The 25,456-nt window shown below is 38.1% G+C and overlaps 1 long non-coding RNA gene across 4 annotated transcripts; it reads left to right on the top strand.

The window, feature by feature from the left end:
• Positions 1-784: 784 nt before the first annotated feature.
• LOC120436412 lies at positions 785-25,097 on the top strand. Of its 4 annotated transcripts, none has more exons than XR_005610404.1 (4): positions 785-906; positions 2,723-2,815; positions 3,130-3,236; positions 25,004-25,097. It is a non-coding gene; the product is annotated as an uncharacterized LOC120436412 (long non-coding RNA). The 4 variants fall into 4 exon arrangements; XR_005610401.1 differs by lacking the exon at positions 25,004-25,097 and adding an exon at positions 8,592-9,054; XR_005610402.1 differs by lacking the exon at positions 25,004-25,097 and adding an exon at positions 7,040-7,502.
• Positions 25,098-25,456: the final 359 nt, after the last annotated feature.

Here is a 25,456-nt window from a genome sequence, read left to right as displayed (position 1 = left end):
CCTTTTAAATTCAGATCTTTCTTCCCTGCTGAGCAATTCAAATGGGTCACAATGCAATGTCCTCATACTTTTATGATATAGTTGGCAAATGCTATTTCAATGCAGCTGCAGGTGCTTTGAAAGCATTTTTCTAAATGCTTTGGGAATGTTTCTTAAATGGAACCATTGTGTCTACAAAAGCCATTTTAGTCCATTATGTCTCTGAAGAGCAGACAGGAAAATGATGAACTAATTCCTTTACATTCAGATACAAAAATCAGACAATCATATGTCATTTCTTTAAAAGAAAATATCTTTGTACGTGATTTCTGAAATAGTGCTTAATAAACATTAAATATGGTGGAGGAAAGGGAACCACTGCCAATGAGAGCTTGAAACTAGAGGAGTGCATTGGGAGAAAGTGATTGCAAAGCTGAAAGCGTGCTTTATTAAACAAAGCAAGTCCAGTGGATGATAAATAATCCAAAGAGAAAGAGCAAGAGAGCAAGGGACTGCTCACAGTCCTGTGAAAAACTAAGTCTACCTAATGATTCAGTGGCTTGTAGAACCACCTTTACCAACAATAAATTCTAAGTAATTGTTTTCTATATGACTAGCTGTTTCTCACATCATTGTGGCGGACCTTTGGCCCACTCTTCTTTACAACATTGCTTCAGTTCATTGAGGTTTTGTAAGCATTTGCATGTGCGGCTCTCTTAAAATCACACTATAGCATTTTACTTGGTATGGACTTTTTTTTCAGCAATTCTGTTGGAGATTTGTTGCTGTGCTGTCGAATTAACCAGTGTTGGATGGATGGCCTCACATTTGACTCTTGGATGCTTTGGAGTTATTGGTCAACTAAATGACTGCAAGGTGGAAAACAAGCCCAAGTCATTACCCCTTCACCACTGTGCTTGATAGTTGGTAAGAGTTTGTGCTTATATGCTCTTTGATTTTTCCCAGATGTGGTCCTGTGAATTATGGCCAAACATCTCCACTTTGTTCTCTGTCTGAAGGACATTGGTCTTCATTTACTAATATCTATGTGGAAACTTTCTTACTCTGTGCAAAAAACGAGTTTGCATGCAACTTCACTGTCAGGTTTATGATGTGGCTAATGATGTTGGCTAATTTTGTTCTTAGCACCACATGTATGTTAGTAAAACAGACCATTGTAAATCAGCAGGCTCATGCTTGCTGCCTGCAATATGCATACTATTTTATACTGTCTGACTATGTTACAGTGTCCCAGAAAGTCACAATGAAGTTGTAAGATCAAAGCCTGCAAGTCTAAGGCAAAAAGACAGAGTAAGTCAGAGTCTAAAAACTTAAATGATAGTGTCTGACTTCCAAAGCTAGAAATGTGTTGACCTTTTTTTTATTTTTAAAGGGTAAGCAAAAATAAGTTTGGAATCAAAGTTGATATGAGTAAATATTAACAGACTACAAGAAAAAGAAGAAAACTGGTGGAGGAAAATGAGCATACGATCAGCTAGTTTGAGATGAGAAACTCACTGCAATGAAAAAAGACATTTATAAAAATTTCAGATTTTCCATCAGACGTGGGCTAGTGCCAAGAAAATAAACCATAAGTGATGACATCGAGCAATGACAGAAGGAATTTTGAATGAAAGATAAAATCATTTAAGGTAAGATGAGATAAGGAGTACTGCATTGGGTTTAAATTAAAAGGTTAAAACCACACCTTTCCCATTTTTTTCTCAAATTTACAGTTAAAAGTTTTTTCTCATTAAATTGTAATTCAGAGCATTTTGTGGTTTATTTTGGAAAACTGTGAAGGAAATAATACTATTCAGTAGTGATAATAATAATAAATTACTAGTTGTAGTAGTAATTATAATCATTTTAAAGACTGGTGTTTTAATTTTCTAAGACTGCCAGATCCTCATGCGTCTGTACAAATGCCAAGAGACACGGCTACATTTGTTCAGTAAATTCAGTAAAGAAAACATAGCAAAATCATGTATTTGTGCAGGGAACTTTTTGTACGCATTACTTATGCCCAGATTTGTGGTTAGTAAATTAAATCTCACTGCTCATCTTAGTTAGAGGGAAGTTGTTGGATGTTTGCTCAGATGCGGCTTTTGCAAACCTAAGCTCTGGTGACATGTTCTTTCAAAAAAGACAAGGCTTTCTGCTGGGAATGCTTCCAAACAAGCCATACTTGTTCAGTCTTTCTGAACAAGCCTTTTTTTAAATGGTACAATCATGAAATTTAACATGCTACTTAAGGCCATGTAGCATGTGGCCATGTAGGAAAAAAAGCAACTTCTGCTTTTTTAAAAGACCTCACATTTGGTGATAATCAGTTAATCACGTGCATTGGATTAGCAGCACGTGGATGCTGCTTACCCTTTTTATTGCCCTGTAAGTAGTACGGGTGTCCTTATTTTTTCACATGACTGAAACTTAATTTAAATTTTCCAAAAAAACATCCTCCTAAAATTGCAACCTTTTAACCTCAACAAACTATAATACAATATATATAATAAATAATTTTTAGATATAATTTTTGGCAGCCTCGAGTGGCAGTTTGAGGAACTGCAGGTTTTGGTTGCTACATCATTAGCTTCATTTTTCAGGTTACTGCTTGGAATGCACAAAATCGTGCAAGAGTGGGCATATGAGCATTGCTGTAGCCACAGTGAGTGAGCCACATAGGCTATGACCACTTAAATTTCTTGTTCGGTTGTGACTGATTGAAACTCTTCTTTCACAGAGGAAAGAGGAAGGAAGAATGACAAACATCTACTGTAACTGTACATATTACAGTGAAAGCAGGATGGCTTCTAACAAGCTCAGCCACTAACAGGTTATTTATGTTCTATGCAACACACCATAGATACAGTCTTACCTGAGTGACTAATGCACACACTCATACCCTTGTACACACAAACCAATAGTTAGGTCAAGCATAAGGTGACCCAGCTAAGCAATAGGATGAAATTACAGTTCTTACACAGCCCTTGGCCCTGTGCCTGGTCAAAGTGATTGTCCCTGACACTGTGTAGTTGTGCCCACTCGTGTGTGTCTATACGGGAACACGAGATTGTTTGCGAGAGTTCTCGAAAAGTGGGAGTGATTCACCTGCATTGAATATCAAGTAAATGAATTATTTTTCCACAGAGGAGAGAAAAAGGAGATGGTGAAATTAATCTGAGGAGCCAGCTGTCTTTGTAGCCCGTGCACTTCGCTGATGATGTATTCTCCTGTCGGAAAAGAGGACGAGATGAGTAAGTGAAACCTTCGGTCTTAATGTTCACAATGACGCGATTTGCAGCGAGGATGTTTATTCAGAAGGGCAGCAGGTCAAATCAACTCACTTCCCTCGGGTAATTATGTTTGAATTGGGTTTAAAAGTGAACAGATTCTTCTTTGTCTAATAAGAGAAGTAGTCTCTTAACCTTTCTGCGATTGAAATGTTGGTCATTTTTGGAGATTTTTCTGGAGAAGCACCTAAATTTTTAAATTCAAATTGCAATGATGTAATGAGGAAATCGTATTTTGTTTGGATTGCTTTTGTTTGTTTTTTGCTAATGGAACACTTTTAAAGTATTATTTCTATCTATAATCTTTATACTGTATACTTAATATTCTACATGTACTTGCAAGTAGAGAAAGGAAATCCAAAGCCAGAATTTTGCTTCACACCACGACACGTCCAGCAATCAGTAATAAAACTCGACCTCAGTCCTGCAGTAACGCTACTTCAAACATGTCTGCATCACTGAACTAATTGAGTGAGCTTTCTGAAAGAGCATAATTCAACCTCAGAGAGAGATTACATGTCTCCAAAATGTTGAAAATGTCAAGTGAGAAAATATGAATCAACATTTTTTTTGAAATCATATCAAGTACCACTAAATTACTGAATGTTAACTACTTTGATTTAAGAAAATAAGGCAATATTTTAGTAGGACAATATTTCAGTAATTCAGCACTTGAACTTGTTTTCCTGCAGTGGCCCCTAGATTCATAAACTGACTGACTTCTGTTTGCTGAACTAAAACAATTTTTCCACTAAAAGGCTCCTAAAATTACATATTTATGGCTACCTGGTGCTTTGCTAAGCACAAAGTGGTGGCCCCAAACAGCGATTAGTTTGAATTGGTATGGCGTTTGCATGCCCGTGTGCTTGTGTTAGGTTAACTGGAGATTCTAAATTTGGATACAAGGTAAATAAATTGCCTAAAGTGTTTAAAACAAAGCTTTATATGGACATATGGGAAAATACTTTTGTAGTCTGAGGCACAAAATGTGCCATATAAATACTATTATAGTTACAAACAAGTAAAGGCAAATAGAGAAAACATTTTGACAATTACCAGCATGTGTGCTAAACCTGCATTCTTTCTAATTGCCAACAGGGGGCAACTTGTCTGGCTGCAAAAAGACCTGTGTTTGCATAGAAGCCAATAAGAAAATGTCGGCGGGCTCACTTATGGGAGATTTATGCTCCAGCATGCTTCATATATCTGCCTTTTAGTTTTTAATCTGATTTGTCTGTTTGTGTATTAGCTCTTCCTATTTGGACAGTTACTGTGATGCCCTTGTTTTCTTACCTCTGCCAAGGAGGTTATGTCCTTGCTTGTCTGTTTGAAGGATTATTCAAAGATAGAATGAGTGCATCTTAGAATCAGCTGTTATCAAGTACTATCAACAAACATGCACATCAAAGTGTTTTTCATCTAATTATCCAGTCATTTTCATTGCACATCTGCTACATGGATCGGTACTACTTATCTTGTTGACGTTTGTCATTTTGGATGTCTAGACTATTGGATGAATTATCATGACATTTGGTTCAGAAATGTTTGGCCTTAAATGATTGTTTTTTGATAAATGTAATTATTTTGCTATAATGTGCCATATCATTAATTGATCATAGCTAGAATTTGTGGTTACTGATAACTAGTAAATGTGGGTTGAACTTTGAGGTAGCCAGCCTGTAAAGTTTGTCCAGTTTAAATTATTCTTTCGTGTATGTGTATGAGTGCACTTGAAGGCCTAACTTTATATGTCCACTATGTTGTTTTCAGCTTAGTTTTCCTCAGAGCAGTCTACACTGTTTTAAACATCAGGAAGAGGCATTGTTAACGTGCTAATCCAATTTATTTCATGGGTACATTAAGTTACTTGACAGGTAAATCCCACACAGCTCAATTACTGCTATATTCTGCATGCTTTTATCCAGTTGTATTTACCCCGAGGACACACTGGTCAAGCAGTGGTGTAGGAAATGCATAAAAATAATAACAACAGTTTTGTTCCCTTTTCCATGTGGGTATCACCCTGCATAACAAACAGTTTAGTTTAAAGAAAGGGGGGAAGGGGGGGCTCTCTCTTAGTCCAGCTTTTATTTTCATGCATCTGATATTATCTCATCCAAATAGACCACATTTTTATTAAATAAATTACTGTTTAATTCAATTCTCAGACACCAGCATTAATTGAAACGTGTTCTTGTTTGATGTTGTAGCATTTTATTTAATCAGTGCAATTTTACACACACAAAACATTTCACTATTATAATGAGTAGTCTTCGTCACAAGCGGATGATTTTTAATCTTGAGGCTTTTTTTTTTCAATTCAGTAAGTCCACTTGAATGGTAAATAAGAAGATAGTAGTAGTAGTGTAGTGTAGTGTATGAAGTTAGATACAGCATGAAATGGAGGAGATCTGATGGATGTGGGTTGCAAAGTAGCTTACAGATGCCCAGTAACTTTGGCCAGCCAAAATAGAGTAAATGGCATGGCCTATATGAGCTTTACCAAGTGGATGTGTAGAAGGGTAACGTTTGATGTGGGCTGGGAGTGGAATCTGGGGGACTGTGGGTAGGCCATAAAGTCAAGCTCAGCCATAGACTGTTTTTACTTAGTTCTCTAATGTGACCGTTAAAAACTTGTCGAGTTATAATATGTGCCAAAAGCTCTGTTTAGTTTTTTCTTCCTTTCTTTCTTTCTGTAGTCTTCAATGTAAATGTACCACCTCCTTCCCAATCCTAAACTACTGACACACCTACTTTCTACCTTAATAGCTCTGGCTTTCCATCCATTCTTAGCCATTGTGCTCAGCTCAGTTTTATAACTCTAGTCTGTTTGTTCCTAATGAACGTAGCTCTTTGTTTATCTTCTTTGCCTAAGGGGGTCTGCCTCATCAGAAAGTGATGAGGCAGAATCTGATGCTCACCCAACAGATTCTTGCTCCCAAATTGTCAAATACATTTAGTCAGGAACCCCTTCTCTTCAAATTTGAATTCAAAGGTCATCTCTTTGCCTAATTTTCCAATCCAGCTAATACTCTTTTAATGTCCTTTTCTGACCTGGAGGGTACTGCTACATTATACTGTTTTGCTAGATTATACCTGTTTTTGCTTTTTAATGTGGATGTAGGACTGCTATTTTCAAACTGTAGTTTTCCTTTTATTGATTTCCCTTTTCTGGCACTGTGTGGTTACTAATTTCACTGTTTACCATGGTTACTGGTCTCATACAGTGACCACTGAAGCTGAAGCTGAAGCTTCGGAGTTAGGCCTCAGTCACACAGGCCCAGAGGCCACTGGGAAACCATCTGCCAACCACCAGTCAGAAAGGAAGTCTATGTCTCTCCAAACTGGTTGGAAAGTTTTTGCTGGCAATCAACTTCGTTGCAAAGATAGTGCTGCACTGAAAACCTTCTTGTGGTTGCTTTGGTCATTAGCAGATTGCCTCGTTTTCCTGCATTTTGCACTAAGATATCGACTTGTTTGCGAACAGCTAAACACTGAGTGGTTTTGAAACTTGTTTGGCACAATGCAAACAAGAAATGGAGAAGTTAAATGCAAATATTCTCAGTTTCTTTGTTACATAACTCCTCCATGCAAACTATGGATGACTGTGCAATTGCTTTGGTTGCTAGCAGACTGCTACAGAGCTTTTTAGTGCAACACCTCTACAACCAGTTTCACAGCCAGTAACATCCAGCTGCCATTCGCCAAAGCCATGAGGAATACTAGTTGCCAGCCGGTCACTGACCTGTTCTTGGCTTTACCAACAGATTTCACAGTGACTCCCAGCAATCTTCAGCTACTACTCACCAGCTGGTTGAGGAATACCCATTTTGCCAGGGGCTCCAAACCAGTCTCTACGCCTGTGTCACTGAGGCCTAACACTGGTATGTGACAATGTGGGAGGCAGAATAGATTCCACACAAATAGCAGTTCAAATGGCTCTCCATGTAATAGCTAAATAGCTTCATCACCCACATATATAGCAATAAATATAATTAGTAACACTATTTTATTTAACAGCATATGTCCTGTAACATTGCTTGGATCCACCTCTTTGGCTGTACCAGTTTTGCATGTCTTCACCTATTATCAGGTTGTACCTTTGGCAAAAAACAAACAACAATGAGCTTTCCTGTGTACAAGCGATTCAATTAAAAGGATAATTTCCAATAATCTCTATTATGTGTGTGACAGTGTATTATCACACAGTTCAAAGATTATTTATCCCTTATTTTTGCCACCTTAATAATATAATACTCAATTAAGCATGGCTATCATATGGCATACTTGTCTCTTGATTTAGAGCCAACTGTCCCTTTTAAAAGGTCTGTATCTCATTTGCATTGACCTGTTCCTCTGTGAGTATGCTCAGCGGGGAGTCGGCAGGAAGCACAGACGAGCCAAAGGAGGCAGTCATTTGAATGGCTGCATGAAATTAGTCAGGTGTTGGCACTGCATGGAGCATATCAATAGCAGCCCCCCTTCCGCCACCACAACCAGCAGCACTCCCCCTCTATCCCTCCACCCCCACCTTCCTCTCCTCAGTAATGTGAAGGAAACAAATGCATCTCACTAAAGACTCATCATTCCACCCAGATGATGTTTGTTGAAAGCCTAATGACTGTGTCTGTTAGCGCATGCGCACTCACGTCTGGCTGTGTCAAATTCAACCTGTCTAAATTTAGTTTGCTCCTTTCAAAATCCGCTATGTGCTAAACCAAACACAGCGCAGGCTCCTTTCCCACATCCTTCGAGGCACATTTCAAGCTATTAGCCACACTCTAAATAAGAAAATAAAAGGCAACATTGGCGCCTTCATAAGTTCTATATTTTCTGCCTGTATGGGAACCCACAAGTGTTTCATCTTTTTTTTTGTATGTCCGCTTTTGAAGTGGAGGTCTTTTATCCTCAAGCACTAATTTATAGTATTTATACTTTGTTTGTCCTTTAGTTGAATTGTGACCTCTGAGTATCACTTACTCTGGTAATTCTCCCTACAGCACTATTTGATGATGAGACATCAGGAATATGTACATGTATACACATGTATTTTATATATAACCATCCAAGAATAGGGATATATTTACAGATGCTTATACTGATGTGACTTGAAAACCTTGACTTAAAAATCTATTTTTTTTTTTTTTTTGCACACACGCAAAAAAACAAAACAAATAAAAACTGAATTAGTCATTTGTTGATATGCTTAATTTGACTTGTGTTTAACCTGGCAAGTACTGATACTGCCAAGTAGTTGTTGTTGATACAGCGTTGGATAACAAATGACTCAACAAATGAGTGTTTCTGATGTCATCACAGGGAGGCCTGATGCAGATGCCAGCAAGGAGACTGTGTGGACGGCCTGAAAAACACAAATGACTTATGACCTATGTCAAAGTTTTCATATTTAGTTGTTAGTTTAAACTAGTACTCTACTACAACTATAGGATGATGGCATGTAATAATTATATTGAATATTAGTTTGTTAAATTTGTTTTTTTTCTTGGAATGTCAGTCACACAGGCCATGAGGCTGGGGAAAACTTCTAGTGTGAAACCGGTCACAAAGAGGTAAACGGTGGGTGTAAGCCACACTAAGCTAATGCCACCTTATTTCCATGGTAGACAAAGGCTAATCTACAACACTATTGTGCTAGTTAATATCATGTTAATAAAGCTGTAGTGTCATACTGTACCAAGGACAATTTAATGCTTTCATTTTGGTCCTCACTCATAATTCGTATTTTTTAAACAGATGTGTTCGATTGGCCTCATTAGCTGCATCAACTTGTGACTTATCTTTTACTGTATTAACAAAATATACAATATGTATGCCTTTATATTCTTTTACAATGTGAAATGGTTAAACTAGCCATCTGAAAGAGGTTTTAAAGGACACATAAGTGTAATTTTAAGGATTATCATGTTGTGGTCATGCAAAACACTTAATATGTACATTTAATAGACAGAGGGAATGCACAGCACAGTCCTGAGATGTGAAAAAGTCAAGAAAAATAGATTTTCAAAAGACAGAGGGTGGAGGAGGGAGGCTTGTTGACAACAGCTGGCAGACAACGATGCATCTCCTGAAAGTCTTCATCCCAAGGCTGATGGATGATAGCGATAGAGATGGAGGGGGTCTGCACACCAGCCGCTCTCTTTTTTTATCCTCATCATAAAAAACAAAAAAAACATTTTTAAACATTTCCATTTTTTTACACAACAGCGAGCATGTTCCGCAGTTCACCAAAGCACTTTTTGGGGTATACAAAGACTATATGTGAGGTATAGACAATAAGGATTTCTGCTGTATTTTTTTGCAGAAGAAATGTGACCATCGTGTGTGGGGAATTCTCACGGTCCTTACTGAGGAGAGATATCTGGGACAAAACTGTGTATATTTTTAATAGCTTTATTGGAAGCTTAATGGCAATATCATCAGGAAACCTACTGAGCCTCCTAATTGAAACCATTACAAGTCTGTCATGAAACCAGTGCAGTCAAATTCAACAACAACAGAAAATGGAGACCATTCAAACCACCAAAAACAACCCCCAGAACGCCATCCAACACATAATGGAAACAATAAAAAACGTGTCACTGAATACATAATATCCATTTCCTCAAACAGAAGAAAGAAAATCAAAACCACTAATAAGCAACTGACAGACATTTTTAGATATTTTACTATTCTGTGGAATTATTAGTAATGACTCTGCTCTTTTTTCGCCCTGTGACAAACAGTGTCAGTAACTGTGGTTGGCATCAATGAGTCAATCACGTACATCACACTCCAGAGTCCATATCTATATGAGTTATTTCTGACTTGTGTAGAATCCATAGAGCATCCTGCATGTATAAAATTCATCTCTTTTGACTGAGCAGGATTGTCAGAACAGAGCAAGAAAGTCACCTGTAATAATCATTCTGCTGGGAATTGGGTGAATGATGGATAGCACCTCTGAAAACTTGTCTAAAAATACAGCTCACTGTTTTGGGTGGGCTGCCTAGTGTAAATGCTCTCACACTGGGTTTGCATCTCAATAAAATAGCAGGACATTTCAAGGATGAAGGTTCATTAAGTAAGTGGGAGGATGTGAAATCATGCATGTGCGTTTCAATAAAATAAATACTGTATAGAAAACAAAAAAATAGAGAAACTTCATTTTCAACGCAACTGGAAACAAACTAGAGATGTAAGAATTGGTGACACATGGTGATGATTCTTGCTGCAGACCGAGCAGCTTTCATAGTTTTATCAGAAAAAAAGGTGTTCTGATGTGAGATTTTCCCTTTGGATTATTTGTGTTAGCATCAATTAGTCCCACGAAAGAAAGGAAAACCAACAAAGTCACTGAATATTGTATTTATTCCCTTCCCTTCTGATGTACCCAAGTCCCACAGTAATGGATGGAAACAGTGCTACAAGTATGTATCAGTATGTATCAGCTCCAGTCAAACAGGGGCAAGTCGTGCGTATCTTTCACTATTTTGAGTCAGTCAATAATACCCTTTCTCTATGTCAAGGTCAGCGTGTGCAGGATTGACTTATATTACAATGAATTTGTATTAATTATGACGTCTTTTGTATTTTACAGCTGATTAATCCACTGCAGTAGATTTTGTTATTCAATTAATTGCTAAAGAAAAATGTTACTGTCCATGTTCTCTGTTTTAATAGAAAAAATATACATGTATTAACAGATAGATAAATACATATTTCTAATAACTGTATTTAATTAAATCTCTTAACAACCACACATAAATATCTATTAAACAATTTAAGATTATTTGTCACAAACAACTAAGCCCAATCTTAAATGAAGTATGGCTTTAAAAACGCAGATTGCAAATAGAAAATTAAAGCAGGCTATTGCTTTCCTTTGAACCACTTCACACTACAAACTAGAAAGGGCTGAGCTGGTATTACTGACAAATACCTGCTTATGCAATAACTATGTAATACCTAAATATTCCTTTCTTGGAGCCACTTCCACACATGCACTGCAGTCTTAAATGTTTCTAGACCTAAAGGAGGTGCATGTTAAAATGCAAATGTTCAGCTTAGTCGGGTGTGTGATGTCTGATTGCCTTCTTGTAAAAATAGTGCAGGTAATTATATGCAGAAGCAAGTGGTCGTGGTCATTACGTGTCATGCCTCTTCCAAGTTCTACCCAGGCAATACCCTGGCGTAAGCCAAGAGGAGTGTTTCTATTTGTGGAAAACGCATCTGGCTATCTCCTGCCATGTGTGAGAAAAGGCAACTTTGGATAATGTCACCAACAGATTCTCTAGAATTCATGTATAAAAGCACTTTATGAAAACTGACGATGAAAAGAAAAACATTAGTTAAACTAGCATTCAAACTTCAAATTTAGGAATGCTAAATTCGCATTTAGCCTAGCATAGTGCTATTCTGGCAGACCACAGAGCCAAGCTCAACTGCAATTCCAGCAGATCACTGAGATCAGCTCAGTGCCAGCCCACATCATGTGCCTGCATTTGCTACAACTGCAATCTTCTTTGCAACCCACCTCTATCCCAACTCATACTTTCATGTTCTGAGTTGTTAATGAGGCCTACTCTGTTACGTAGTATGGGCCTTGTTGCTGCTTCTCTCTCCTACTGATATTTATGAAAAGGTGGGAAGATCGAAGAACAGTCATTGTTGGACAGTACCTAATGAGTTTGACATTGCATCTGCTGACTGTCTTCCTTCCTGTAAAAAGGAACTCTTGTTCCCTTTTGTTGCCAACTACTCATACTATAGTGGACCATTGGGTCATTGGGGTTCTCACTTCTTTTGCTTGCTGTTACAAGGGTATTTAAGGTGCTTTACAATAACACATTAAACTGCCTTGAGAGAAGTTGTTGTGAACTGGTGATTTATCAGAAATAAATAAATCTAAAGTGAAATGTCTATGCATGCAACTAAAATAGACAAACAGTCTAAGGCCTGACTAACAAAGACATGGAAACCAGATGAAATTTGCAGACTGCAGTAGGAGCAGCCAGTGATGTACACAATGACTCCCAGCTGAGTAAAGGGAGGGGGAAGGATTGGGATTGTTCAGAGGGAGTCGTGAGACAGAGGCAGGGACCCTAAGGGAATCAATAATCACAGTGGACAGTGGCAGACTGTGCAGTTGGCCTGTTCCTGTCAGTTATGTTGGCATGGCTGTTGAGCAGCAGAAGAGATGTGCAGCTTTAAAAGAAACAACTTCTCCATCTCAGCCACCTTCTTTCTCATTCTTTAATTAGGAATGACCTTGGCCAATAAAAAAATGGCTCACTGACCTCACCATCATCGACCCATCTTTTAAGTGCAAAGTCACAATTTGCCTCACTGCTTTGTGCATCATGTCATAGTAAAATGGACCCTTTCATGGCAGGGGATGTGTAATGGTGAGCGATTGAGCCACTAATAGCATTACATTAGGCCAAGCAGAGGGCTGTATTACAGTATGTCATTGTAGTTAATGGCTAACTGCATGCATGGCTCATTCAAGTTATAACCATTTTTAAAGTTCATTCCATCTGCCTCTCTTTCTCTACAGCTATGTCTAATCCCTTAATGCTGCTTTATTTGGCCTTTTACAATATTCTGAGCAGCAGCAGTTTGTCTGTCCAGACTATTTAATTCATGGGACGGAAATGTTTTCGATGCTTTGGTCGTGCTGTGATGTACTTAAAGTGGACCTTTTTTGATCTCTTGTGGATTTTTTTTTTTGAGCATGCACTTGTGGCTGCTGCATGCTGTGTGCAGTGGATCCTAGTTCTAAAGATGGATTTCATTCACTAAGCTGCCCTTTCTGTGAATGCAGGGTTCTTGCTCTAAATTGTCTATGTGAAAGGCACTTAGATTACATCACAAGGCAGCTGATTCAGAAATCCCTCCCTAATTGCATTAGTAAATGCAGTATAAGCCATGCAAATAGGTCTTAAACTATAATCCAAAAAACTTTTTACTGATAATTTTTGGGTTTTTATCCATCCTGTGCCACAACTGAAAAAAAAAAAAGATTCAAGGTCGCCAATAGAACATTTAAGGTTTCATCTGTTATCCATATTGCCATCTGATTTGGGCAGATGATGACTGTGGTTATTCTTTCTTTTTTGTTTTATAGCAAGTAACAAGTTTTCAAAATGTACTCTTCCACTAAGAGCCAACACACCATAAAGCTGGAAAGAGTTCATTATTTCATCCATAAATCCTTTACTTTTATCAAAGTCAAAATTTAATGAATTAAATGTGGAACTATTCACTTCTTTTGGTAGGTCTCACCCCCTAAAAGTGCAACTTCTTATCTAATATTTGGATAATTTCTACAAACAGGCATCATGTGTAAGAGTGGTATAACTGCCTATACAAAGCTGTTCTCCTTGCAATAATGCTGCAGTCAGTACCACGAGTAGGTGCCCCAAGTGAAATAGTCAAATAGTTTGGAAGGTTGTTCACGAGATATCAGATGGTTTCGTACAAATTGATATGGCATGAACAGTAATGGCGAGGTATAGGAATCATGCCCAGAAGGCAAAGCTTTCAATTTCCCAATCACTTTATCAGCTCTGATTAGCGACTGAAAGAATAAGATTGTGGATAAAAGAGACTGATATGAGTTTCCTGTGTAGAGTACTTGGCTTCAGACTTAGAGATAGGGTTAGGAGTTCGGACATCTGGATGGAGGTTGGAGTAGAGCTGCTGCTCTTTCAAAGGAGACAGCTGAGGCGGTATGGGCATCTAATCAAGATTCCTTCAGGGTGCTTTCTCTTGGAAGTTTGTTGCTGTGGAAAAGGACACTGAGAATACCCTGCCAGTTTGCTGCCACTATGACCTGACTTCAAATAAGCCCAAGAAGGATGGATGGATGGATGGATGGTCTTACTTTGACGGAAAAGATGAGACTCTTGGTGATTAATAACTGGAACAGCCTTTTTTATACTGGGATCATGGATGTTTTATTTAACCAAACTTCAATAGGGTGTCAAGACACTACTACTTATGCTTCAGGACTCACTTACCACTTTGATAAGGACTGGTCTTAAACTATTCTGACTAAAGAAGTCTTGACTCCACTTCATGACTCTCTATCAGTATTGTCAGCAGGCCTCAGAGTGTAGTGTTGTCCTGTGTTTGTCCCTCACTCTCCGCCTCTGTGCTTGTAATTACCTCTCCACCACGATCCCTTAATACCTCCAAGTGGGCAAAGACACCTCCAGGGTGTCCGTAAGTGTGTTTTGTACGCACGCTCATATGCACGTGCATATGGCAGCCTGTTCCCAATGGAGCTGAGTGGTGTGTTTGTGTGTCTGGGCGTGTGTGTGTATGTATAAGGTGTAAATTTGTGTGCATATGCCGGTCCTCTGGGGCCTTTTGCGCGCTGGATAAATAATGATGAATTACAGATTGATTACCCAGGAGTGAAAGCTCTGGTATTAAACTTATTATAAAAGGCTGCAACCTGTGAGCTGTGCGTGTGTTTGCACAGGAGAATGCCTTTAGCTTCTGCTTTGCTCATAATTAAGGGAGTAATATTTCTGGGTCATAAACATAAGGATTGGCAGCATGGGTTTTTAAACTATATTGATTGCATATAGTTTGCGTGCTCGGGCCTAGGCAGCAGCAGCTTTACAGAGCATCAATATTTTACCTGTATACTTCACACAGACACACTGAGTGGGTGGTCAAGTAGATGTAGCTTTTATGGCCAATGCAGAGTAATAACCTGTGTGGACCTGCATTTTGCAAAATGAGATATGTGTTGTTTTTATGTTCGGACACATTGGTGAATTACACAATTGAGCCCTCGAGAGCCTGTTTAAAGTAGCATAGTGAGAAGTTTAAATAGAAAAGGCAATTTATGAGAAATACTCTCTCTGACTGCAAATGCAAGCTGCTGTAGCTGCCACACTTTTCTGCTGGCTGGTGTTCACTGATTGTTAGCTCTTGTACCAATTAGGCCCTTTATTCCTGGTGCACAAATTGTCTGTTTTTGTTCCAGCTTCACACAAGGTATGACATGGTCAGACTGTATAGGAGGGATGACAGAGTAGAAAGGTTATCCTGTTAGAAAATATGTGTCCATATTTGTTTTGTATTCAAGCAATCTGTATGATTATGTTCTAAAAGCATATAAATGTTTAAAGCAGTTTCCCAATTGCCTAGTCATAATTATAATTTACAGATGCTGTTTAGTTTCTATACAATGTACATGCTTATAATACATTTTCCATAAAAATACGTTTTAAATATATTTTTGGTGAAAAAACATTAGAACCTCTGATTTAAGTTAGCAATGTTTAAATATGCTACCCAGACACAGAACGATATTTGCCTGCAGTTCTGTACATTTCATATTGGTAGTTAGTAGTTTTTAGCTAGTTAGCTAACTTGTTATCACAGCCTCACTTACAAATATTAACCCTCTGTAGCCCATAATGGTCAAAGCCAGCTAGCCTAATGTTAGCTAACATAATGTTAGCTAACATAATGTTAGCTTACAACCAGCTGTTGTTGCTATAGCTGGCTGACTGTCAGATGTAAAGTTGCAGGTTAGACAACATGAGAGTTGTCTAATCTCCTGACAATAACTAACTGCAACACTATTTAGGAAAAAATATGAATATTTATGCACATTTTCATATGTTATAGTCCTGACCCTGACGTCTGACGCAGATGAAGAATAAGAGGAGAAAGAGATGCTAAGATGATGAAAATATAAATTTACAAATCTTAAATGGTCATTTATAGTTTGACAGAGCTATTTGTGATCTTTAACTTAAAATGAACTTATAATCAACATTTTATAATCAATATTTTTTAGCTACATTTTAGATGTATAGTGTTCATTTGGAACATTCTTTTGGAATTCTTTCTTAAATAACAGCTTCAGGTCAAGAATGGTGTGAGATTACTCTGAGCCTGAAAGGTGTATTGGTCCGCTGTGACTTGAAGTCATGCTGATAAAGCAGATTTTAAAGATAACCCCTGAATCTCTGTTCCATTATAACCAAATAAGAATGGATCCCTATGTGCCCATATGTGTATGTAGCATCAGTAAATAGAGCAAACTATAAGGAGCTCTGTTCGCAAGAGTCAGTTGAACTGTTTGGACTTATTAGAATCTCACACCAGATGACTCAATCTGGAAGTACTCTTTGAAGTCTCAAACAGGAGAAGACCGTTGAGCCAATCCAGAACACACTGGAGGGATTACATATCCTATCAGGCCTGGGAAAGCCTCAGGGTCCCCCAGAAAGAGCTGGAGCACGTGGCCGGGGATGACGACTTTGCCTCGCCTGCTGCGACTGCTGATAAAGATGGATGGCGGGATAAAAATCACACTCCCACTTTGAGCCGCTGCTTCTGAACTTTGTCCAGGAGGGGTTTTGGATCTGATGGTCTCTCGTAAGATTAAAGTGGGATATTTATTTGACATTTCCAAGCAATCACTTTAATGTGCCCTATTAAGCAGTCTGTTGTTTGATATTTTATCTCTCACTTGTTTGAATAAATAAATGCTTGTATTTTTGTGCCACAATTGTTGTGCAGCACATTTCGCGTAATAAATTATGGTTGAGAAAAATGCATCTTCATATGACTCACGTCTTAGAAAGGGAATGAAATATTAATTCACAACGAAAAAAGGAAAAAACAAACATTATTCCCTAACAAATTTTCAATGCCTGAATTGTTTTTCTCACCAAATAATCAGTGTAACAAAACAGTAAAGACATTAAGCCATGCTTTGTGTGGAAAGAAATTGTTCCTGTGGTGACAATATGTCTGCATTCACTATTCAGATATGATCTTATTTTTCATTTGAGAGCCTTTATACATTCAAATAACGAATATGTATCTTATTACTCGGTATACTCGGCAAGGCACCCATGTCAAATTCAAAACTGGTTCTTTTTATCCACTATTTCACACTTCTTTACTGGTCAACATTTTTTAAATCTCTGCTATCCTGTTGTATCTACAACCGGACAAACTAGAGATTTTGCACTTGTTTCGTAACCTGTAGCTTTACCCAACATAATCTGCAAAGTTAAGACATTTATTTACTTCACCATCCATGTCTGTTCCAAATCACTCAAACTAAGTCCAATTAGCTAAACCAGCAGCATTTACCTGTGTCTTAATTTAATCAAATCTAATCATATGGAAGTTAAAAGCTAAGTAAGTGGTATTAACCTCTGTCTTTAGCTTTTATTTGCACTGAGATTTGTTTTATTCTCCCCTTTCTTTTCATCGTCACCAGCCTAATGCAACTACTCATGAATTCTAATTGTCTCAATGCAACATTGGTGTATACTTTATTGAGAAAAAAACAGTTGTATGAGGCAAGATAGAACTTAAAATCACTTTTTTTTATGAATCTCCAACTAAATAATTAAAAAAAGCAATCAGGAAAAACAAAACTCGGGAAGAAAATGTGTTAGATGCAAGGAATGACACTCACAGTAGGTAGATAGCTTGACAAAATGATAACACAAAAGCTAATTGGCTAACTGAACACACATATTCTGTACTGTAGACACTTTGTGAAATTTGCCCTTGAAAAGCGCAATAAAAAATAAAGCTTACTTACTGTGTGGATAAATGGAGGGAAGAAGACAAAGGCAGGAAACAAAAACAAAAGAAAGCGTTTTAAAATAAGGAAGGGACTGAATGAAATAAAGAAACACTGACATACAAAAAAATGCCAAAGACAGGATAGAAGGCATAAAAGAAAGGGAAGAACAGAAGAAAGCACAAAAACAACAACAGAGGTGTATAACAAAGACCTTAACACAAGGACTTCTCTCATATCTCCAGTCATGGTTAACGTGAGGTAAACAACATCCACACCAAAGGAAGCAAATACAATAAAATGTCATAGTCTTCTTTGTGGTGGTAAAATTGCTAATTAAAGAATCGTTAGAATCATCAAAGCCTGTTTAGATATGACAGATTCAGTTAGCAACTGTGGCTGGAAGTTATCATTTGTCTTCCTCAACATAAAGTTAGCAAGAATGAAAATACAGTGAAAGAATTTCTGGCACATTTACAACATTCATTATGCGGAATTGCTGGTTTTTGTTCTCATCATACCAGGCTACGCACGTTTTATCCAATTATATGTTCTATACAAGTGATTTTCACATATGGCAGCTGTATAAACATCTACTTATAAGACACCATGTGAAGTATAGACTATGAGTCATATTTTAGTTCCTCCAATTTGTAACTACTTAGTAAACATCCAGTTAGTGTGTTTTTGTTCCTGGGTACACCTTGGCACACAAAAGCTTGCAAATAGTTTGTTCATTCTTGGCATATGTTTTATTTTTCAACACGTTCTTCTTGCCAAACAATTTGTAGATTTTGTTGCCAGCGCACCTGCAAATTGGGTACTCGGTGGCCTCTTTGAAACACTTCCTCATGTTGCTTTGAAAAGTGACATTAAAGAAGTTGTTGTCAAACCCCTGTTTAATCAGACCCATACTGCTGACTAGCATCCAAATTACTGACTCTCCAGTGCATTTCTAGCAGTAATTTATTTGCCTCAAAGTTGAAATTCCACTCTTCGTGTGACGTTACTTTAATTGTGTCCACTTCTTACATACCACTTAGTGTTTGTCCAATATGGGTTTCTGAGTGCATTAATTTTTGTCATGCTGAATAGGGGGAAATTGTTTCCCATAAAACGGACAGCGGTAAGCATAACCTCCCTCAAACATTTCTCTCCATTGTAGTGGTACGAATGACACTTACTTACAGTCTCTTGCCTTTGTTTTGTATTTCTCCATCACTGTTTCCTAATATGAACCAAAGGATGCACAGTTGACCGGACTCTTTCAAGAGCTGGGTCCTCAGGGCATCTATCAAAGACCCATGGGAACCTTACCGACTCCTTCAGGCTTAATTATCCTCACCATCAATATTACAAGAATGTGTTGTTGTTTTTTTCAAACTCAGTACAATGATCAATAGTTCAGGCGAAAACAAATGACGCTTTCAAAAGCTTTGGGATGTTTTCTGAGTTCTTACCACAGAGTGCCAACTGCGGTTATAATAGTTCATTAAGACGAAATTAAAACTAAAACTTAAGCAGGCCATCGGTCCAACACTGAGATGAAAATGTCAAAACAAAAAGGGAAGCAAAAGTACAATTCAGTTTTTGTTAAGTATGAAAAAAAATCACTTTTTGCATGGAAATGTGAATAATTTAGTATTTTCTGAAACTGGTTGAAAGTCAGCTAAACAAAATATAGTAAAGAAAATACTCAGCATTTTACTGTAGATGCATCCTAGTTTATTGTTATTTTTTATTAGTCAGGGACTATGTACATAAAAACTGAACTGAAATGATGCCAGATTTATCTCTTAGATACAGTTTTTGTAGTTATGCCTTTGTACACCAACACTATGCATAGTAAATTGAATCATCATTGTGTGACTGAAGTGTAGACCTTCAGCTTTAATTAAAGGGATATACTTTGCACCCTTAAAAATAATGGACTTTTTTATACAGACTCCCATTTTCAAGGGTTCAAAATTAAAGGGGACATTTGACTGACAAATAGTTTCATAGCCAAGTGACGCCTGCTCCCTTGTTATTTCGTGACAAATGAAATGGACATGATATCTAAAGTTGATTCAAGGGTTTGAATTTGTATTTCATAATTTTTCTCCTTAATTTGAATGTAACTTTAAATGGGAGGCCAAAAGAGACGTAAAACTGTAAAAAGCATCTAATCAACAATGTGAGCATTGCTAACAAAGAGGAGCATTGCAGTAAAGGTCTAGCAGAAAAACTACAGCAACAGCTTTAGTTGTTGATGAATGTTGTTCACCATCAACTAAAGCCCATCTGTTCTAGACTTCAGAATGATATTGGGTAGAAAATCTGCACTTCGCTGGCATCTTCATTGTTTGATTTACAGTCAACTGTGACGGTGTACAGAGACAAAACTAGAAAAAATTGTGTCTTTGTCCCAAACATTATGGAAAGCACTGCATCACTATGTTATCAATAATTTAAATTCAAGCTATTTTACATCTGGATATTGACAGGTAAAGACAAGTAAACACCAGCCACTTCATTAGGTACAGCTTGTGTTGGGGGTTTTTCATGAGAGAAGACAAATATGCTCCAAATATAAGTTTTTACATTTTATTATCAAACGGTTAGAATTTTAAATTGTTGTACATAGTGCCATGGACCTCCATCTCTTTGGCTCAAAGACAAAGGCTGCTGCGGCCAGGCAGTATACACTTGATTGCAGGTCACAGAAACAGAATGTTAACATGATTGGTAGAAAGAGTTAAGGGTGGCCTTAAGTCTGATACCAGCTCATGTTTCTTTCTCGACACCTCTCTGGACATCTCCTTATACGGAGATGACCCTTTTGCAGGCAACATTCCCATGACTATGGCAAACTTTATTAGGCTTGAGAATTCTGAGAACCCTCTTGTCCTCCAGTCAGGCCTGTACAGTTAAAGCAGGGGTGAAGAGTGCATTGCATCTCCTAACACCTGATTTATGGATTTGGGGGGGTTTTCTCGATGTTTATGTCTGCCAGCATCAGATACAATCCAAGACTATTCTATAATACACTGTGTGCAGTAAAAGACAAAACAACTGTGTGATGTTAATTGTGAGGTATTAGCCTTTAAGATAAAAATACTTGCGTGAACAGAAGGCTACCACCTTCGCCTTCAGAACTGCCTCACGTCTGGATATTGATTCAACAAGGCAGTGGAGACCTTCCTCAGAGACTTTGGTCTGTATTGACAATATAGCATTGCACAATTGCTGCAAATATGTCAGCTGCACATCGACAATGAAAATGTCCCATTTCACCCCATCTTGCTTTATTAGATTGACATCTGGAAACCATGGAAGCCATTCCTGTATAGTGAACTGCCTGGAAGCATGTCATCCGAAGATGTGTACGCTGTAATTATAAAAACACAGGTAGGCGTTTTAATTAATGCTCAGCTGGTATTAAGGAGCTAAAAGTGTGCCAAGATTTCGCCATCACACCAGCACCATTAGCCTGAACCTTTGATCCAAGGCAGGATGGAGCGTTTACGTTGGATTCTGACCCTACCATCTCAATGACCAAGGCAAACCAGGCAACAGTTTTTCAATCTTGCCCAATTTTGGTCAGCCCATGTGAACTGTAATCTTAGTTCCCGGTTCTTAGCTGACAGAGGTGGGACTCAGTGTCTTCTTCTGCTCCTATAGCCCATGCTTAATGGTTCAATGTGTTGTACATTTAGAGATGCTCTTCTGCTTGGTTATAATGAACAGTTCTTTAAGTTACTCTTGACTTCCTATTAGCTCAATGCTTGGTTCATATCCTTAAATCTCTGGCAACAAGAGGACAATTTTACTTCCCCTCTCTTGATGTATACCTTTTTTTTCAAGACAATTCTCAGTAAACCTTAAATATGATGTGCAAAAAATCCCAGTAAATTAGCAGTTTCTTAAATACTCAGACCAGCCCAACTGGCACTAACAATCATACCACATTTAAAGTCACTTAAATTTCAGTAGATCGTTTTCATCGTGTCTACATCACCTAAATTCATCGAATTGTTTCCATGTGATTGGCTGATAAGTGTTATTGAGGAGTTGAACAGGAGTGCCTAACAAAGAAGCAAGTGAGTGTACGTTGGAACAATAATGTAGGGTTTCCATTAAACCCTGAGCTAGACCTGGACTTGCCTCATAGCAGACCATTTTGGAACCACTGTTTGAAGGACTGATTCAGTGGATTCAGAGAGCTCCTGTTTGATCATCTGCAAGCAAAGTTGATCCCAGTGAAGCCAGCCTCCTGCTGCCATGTCAAACTCAGGTAAAGTGGGCTTAGAGATCTTTGTGCCTGAAACTGTGCTGGCTTGCTAGCATTAGTGGCTTTCTACTAAGCCTACTGAATGTGTGTAACCACTGAAAGTTTTTGTTACTCCTATGTTGATATTTGAACATTTTATTTTGCTCCATTTAACCTCATATTAACAATAACCTACAATAGCAGAAAGATGAAAAAAAAAAACCCCAAAGAACACAAAAACATGTCGCAGCATGTGTAAAGACTAAAAAATGATGGCATTGTTCGTTCAAAGAGGAAATGTAACAGAACAATTAACAGCTTCATTTAGTCAGTAAATTAATTGTGAAATTAGTCCATTATGAAATCAAGCATGTTCTTTATCAGTTAAGGTGCTGTCAAGCAGCAAGCAGTTATCACTGCACCTGCTGGTTGCTGCCATTCACCTTTTCTAATCTCATCACCTTACTAAGTGGTTACACATTGTAGTTGAAATAAATTACATGGTTAATGATACGACCTAAGTTTGGGATTTGATATCATTAGAATTATTTCATTACCCGCACTAGACAATTAAACCTTGAACCTGACACTTGCATACCGGTTCAGTAAGTTCTTGCATTCCTTGCTATGTCATATCTCGTAAATACATGTAGCATGCCGCTTACTGTTTCATGTGTCATGTCAATTTTTTATTCATATTTTTGTCTCTACAATGTTACAAGTTAGGCAACAAAACTAACTTAGCTTTAAGAACCTAAGTTGGTTTTATCAGAATCTGGGCTAAAATGTAAAACAAGAACCAGCATGCTGAAAAATTGTGGCAAGGTTAGCCAGTGCACAACCAGTTCAATACCACCAATGGGTTCAAACTTTCTCTATCAACTGGATACCTAGCTGCATTATCCTAACATGAGTGAAATTGGACATTGGCACTCTGATAAAGTCTTTAAATTTACTCAAGTACTGTAGATCATAGTTAAAAACAGACAATTCCTATATCATTGCCTAATAAATAAATAAATATATATATAAAGAAACAGTTTAGCAACAACAACAGCTGACGCTGCACAGACAGCAGCTGCATGACTGTTCCGCAAATTGGGTTGTGAGCTGCCGGGTTGTAGTGACAGAAAGGTTCCCATTATGTGCATTTTGTGTGTTTGTTTCATAGACGATCTGGCAATTTGGGCGACATTCAATCAACTCACAAAACCTATGGATGCTTGCATCACGGGAGTTTGTCTGGAAGTTGGGGCACACTGTGGAGATATGGAAGAAACCCATGGGAAAAAAATGGAATTTTGCCAGGTGTGCTGTTGAGAAAAAGATGAAATACTGCAATCATTTACCAACATAAAGTCTCAAATTTACTCAAGTACTGTAGATCATAGTTAAAAACAGACAATTCATATATCATTGCCTTCTGTCAGACCTCTCAATGAAGCCATAATGACTTTATTGCCATAAATCCAGTTAAAGGCCCTGTTACCATTAAGGCCTGAAGACCAGTTGGTTTGAGTTCCCTGACCAGTTGCTGGAAATAGTTGGCAGTCACTGTGAAATTTGTAGCTAAATCCCCAGTCACGCAGGCCTAGACACCAGTCAGTGCCCCATTCCAAAGATAGAGGCTTTGAAAGTTTTGTAGAAGTTGGTAAAACGGCTATGATGCGTTCTGGTACAGTTGATGTTATATTTAAGATGTCATTGATATCAGAATTCTCCCCTCTGAGGGTCCATGGCCTGAAAAAGCTTGAGAATTCTGAGAACCCCATTTATGATTCAGTCACATTAAACTAGTTCATGGTAATAAAAGTAACATGTCAGCCAGGGCCACAGAGTTGGTTCGCTGATAAGGACACCAAGAAGCATTTGTCAGGTAGATCACCTGTTGGTAAGAAATCAGAGAATTTCAACTTATTTATCCTTATAATTTTAATCAGAATGGAGTTTGTGTCCAACCCAGTGAAAAACGATTTTGACAAACAAAAACCATCATTGATTTCAATTTACACAAGTCAGTTTTTAGCCAAGTCTGTGCTGGATGATTTGACTGCAATATCTGTGACACAGAGGGAAGGATCAATGTGGTTATTTGGCAGAAAACAAATGCCCTATGTCAGTATGTTCCCAGATTCAAGTGAGAAGCTTAGTTTCAGCCAAATCTATAGGTCTGCCAAATTAACACAAACCTATTATAGTCTGTTGTTTGCAATCATTATGATAAAAAGCAGAGTGTTCAGTGCGCTCATCCCTTAAATGTATCTAATTTTTACCTCTCACTGGCCTATTTGAGTTTCATTGTTCATCTGGCACTGCCCACAGATTTGCTTTGCTACAATGCTTTGATATTTACAGCCAATTTAAATGTCTAGTATATAGCATATACAAATTTTGTATAGCATACACATTTTTAGGCACTGTTTAGGACTAATTGACGAACTACAAGAAACAGAGCAAGTTAAATGATTTTGGTGATATGACGTGAACAGTTCGGCCACAGAATATTTGAGACCACCACCTATAGAGTGTATTAAGACTACACACTGACTTGCGTAGATTCTGAGATTTCGATCCACTCTTTCTATCTTCTGATAATACTGCTACTGTTCACAACAGGCCACATCAACCGTCATAGGGAAATATCCAGGTGCTCCCAAACTGCAGCCAACTAGAGTACTGCTCAAGGTATTATAAATTTTCTGTGTGTGTGTGTGTTTTTAATGCCGATCTTTTCTGTGTCTTTGTGCGAATAAATAAATATATAAAGAAGCGGTTTAGCAACAACAACAGCTGACGCTGCACAGACAGCAGCTGCATGACTGTTCCACAAATTGGGTTGCGAGTTGCCGGGTTGTAGTGACAGAAAGGTTCCCATTATGTGCATTTTGTGTGTTTGTTTCATAGACGATCTGGCAATTTGGGCGACATTCAATCAACTCACAAAACTTATGGATGCTTGCATCACGGGAGTTTATCTGGAAGTTGGGGCACGCCGTGGAGATATGGAAGAAACCCAGGGGGAAAAAATGGAATTTTGCCAGGTGTGCTGTTGAGAAAAAGATGAAATATTGCAATCATTTACCAACAACCTCACCTGGACACCCATCTGATCGCAGGCTGACAAGCGAGCAGGAAACATTGTGTGTAAAAGGACTAAAGGACAGGGGGTTCACATTTGACATTTGTAGCAGGTTTCAGTGCAGATAAATACTCACATTCCATCATTTGGCCCCCTCTCTCTTTCTCGGACTGTCACATGGCTCTATCCCCGGGGAGACATCCACTGCCTTGAAGTCCGCTGCACCACCAATCGCAGTCTTCCAAGGCTCAGAGAATAGAACGACTGCACCCTGCTGT

The sequence above is a fragment of the Oreochromis aureus genome, linkage group 23 (assembly GCF_013358895.1).
Source record: "Oreochromis aureus strain Israel breed Guangdong linkage group 23, ZZ_aureus, whole genome shotgun sequence".
NCBI classification, from domain to species: Eukaryota; Metazoa; Chordata; class Actinopteri; order Cichliformes; family Cichlidae; genus Oreochromis; species Oreochromis aureus.
The sequence above is the reverse complement of the archived record's forward strand: the minus strand, read 5'-3'. Positions and strand labels throughout refer to the sequence as shown.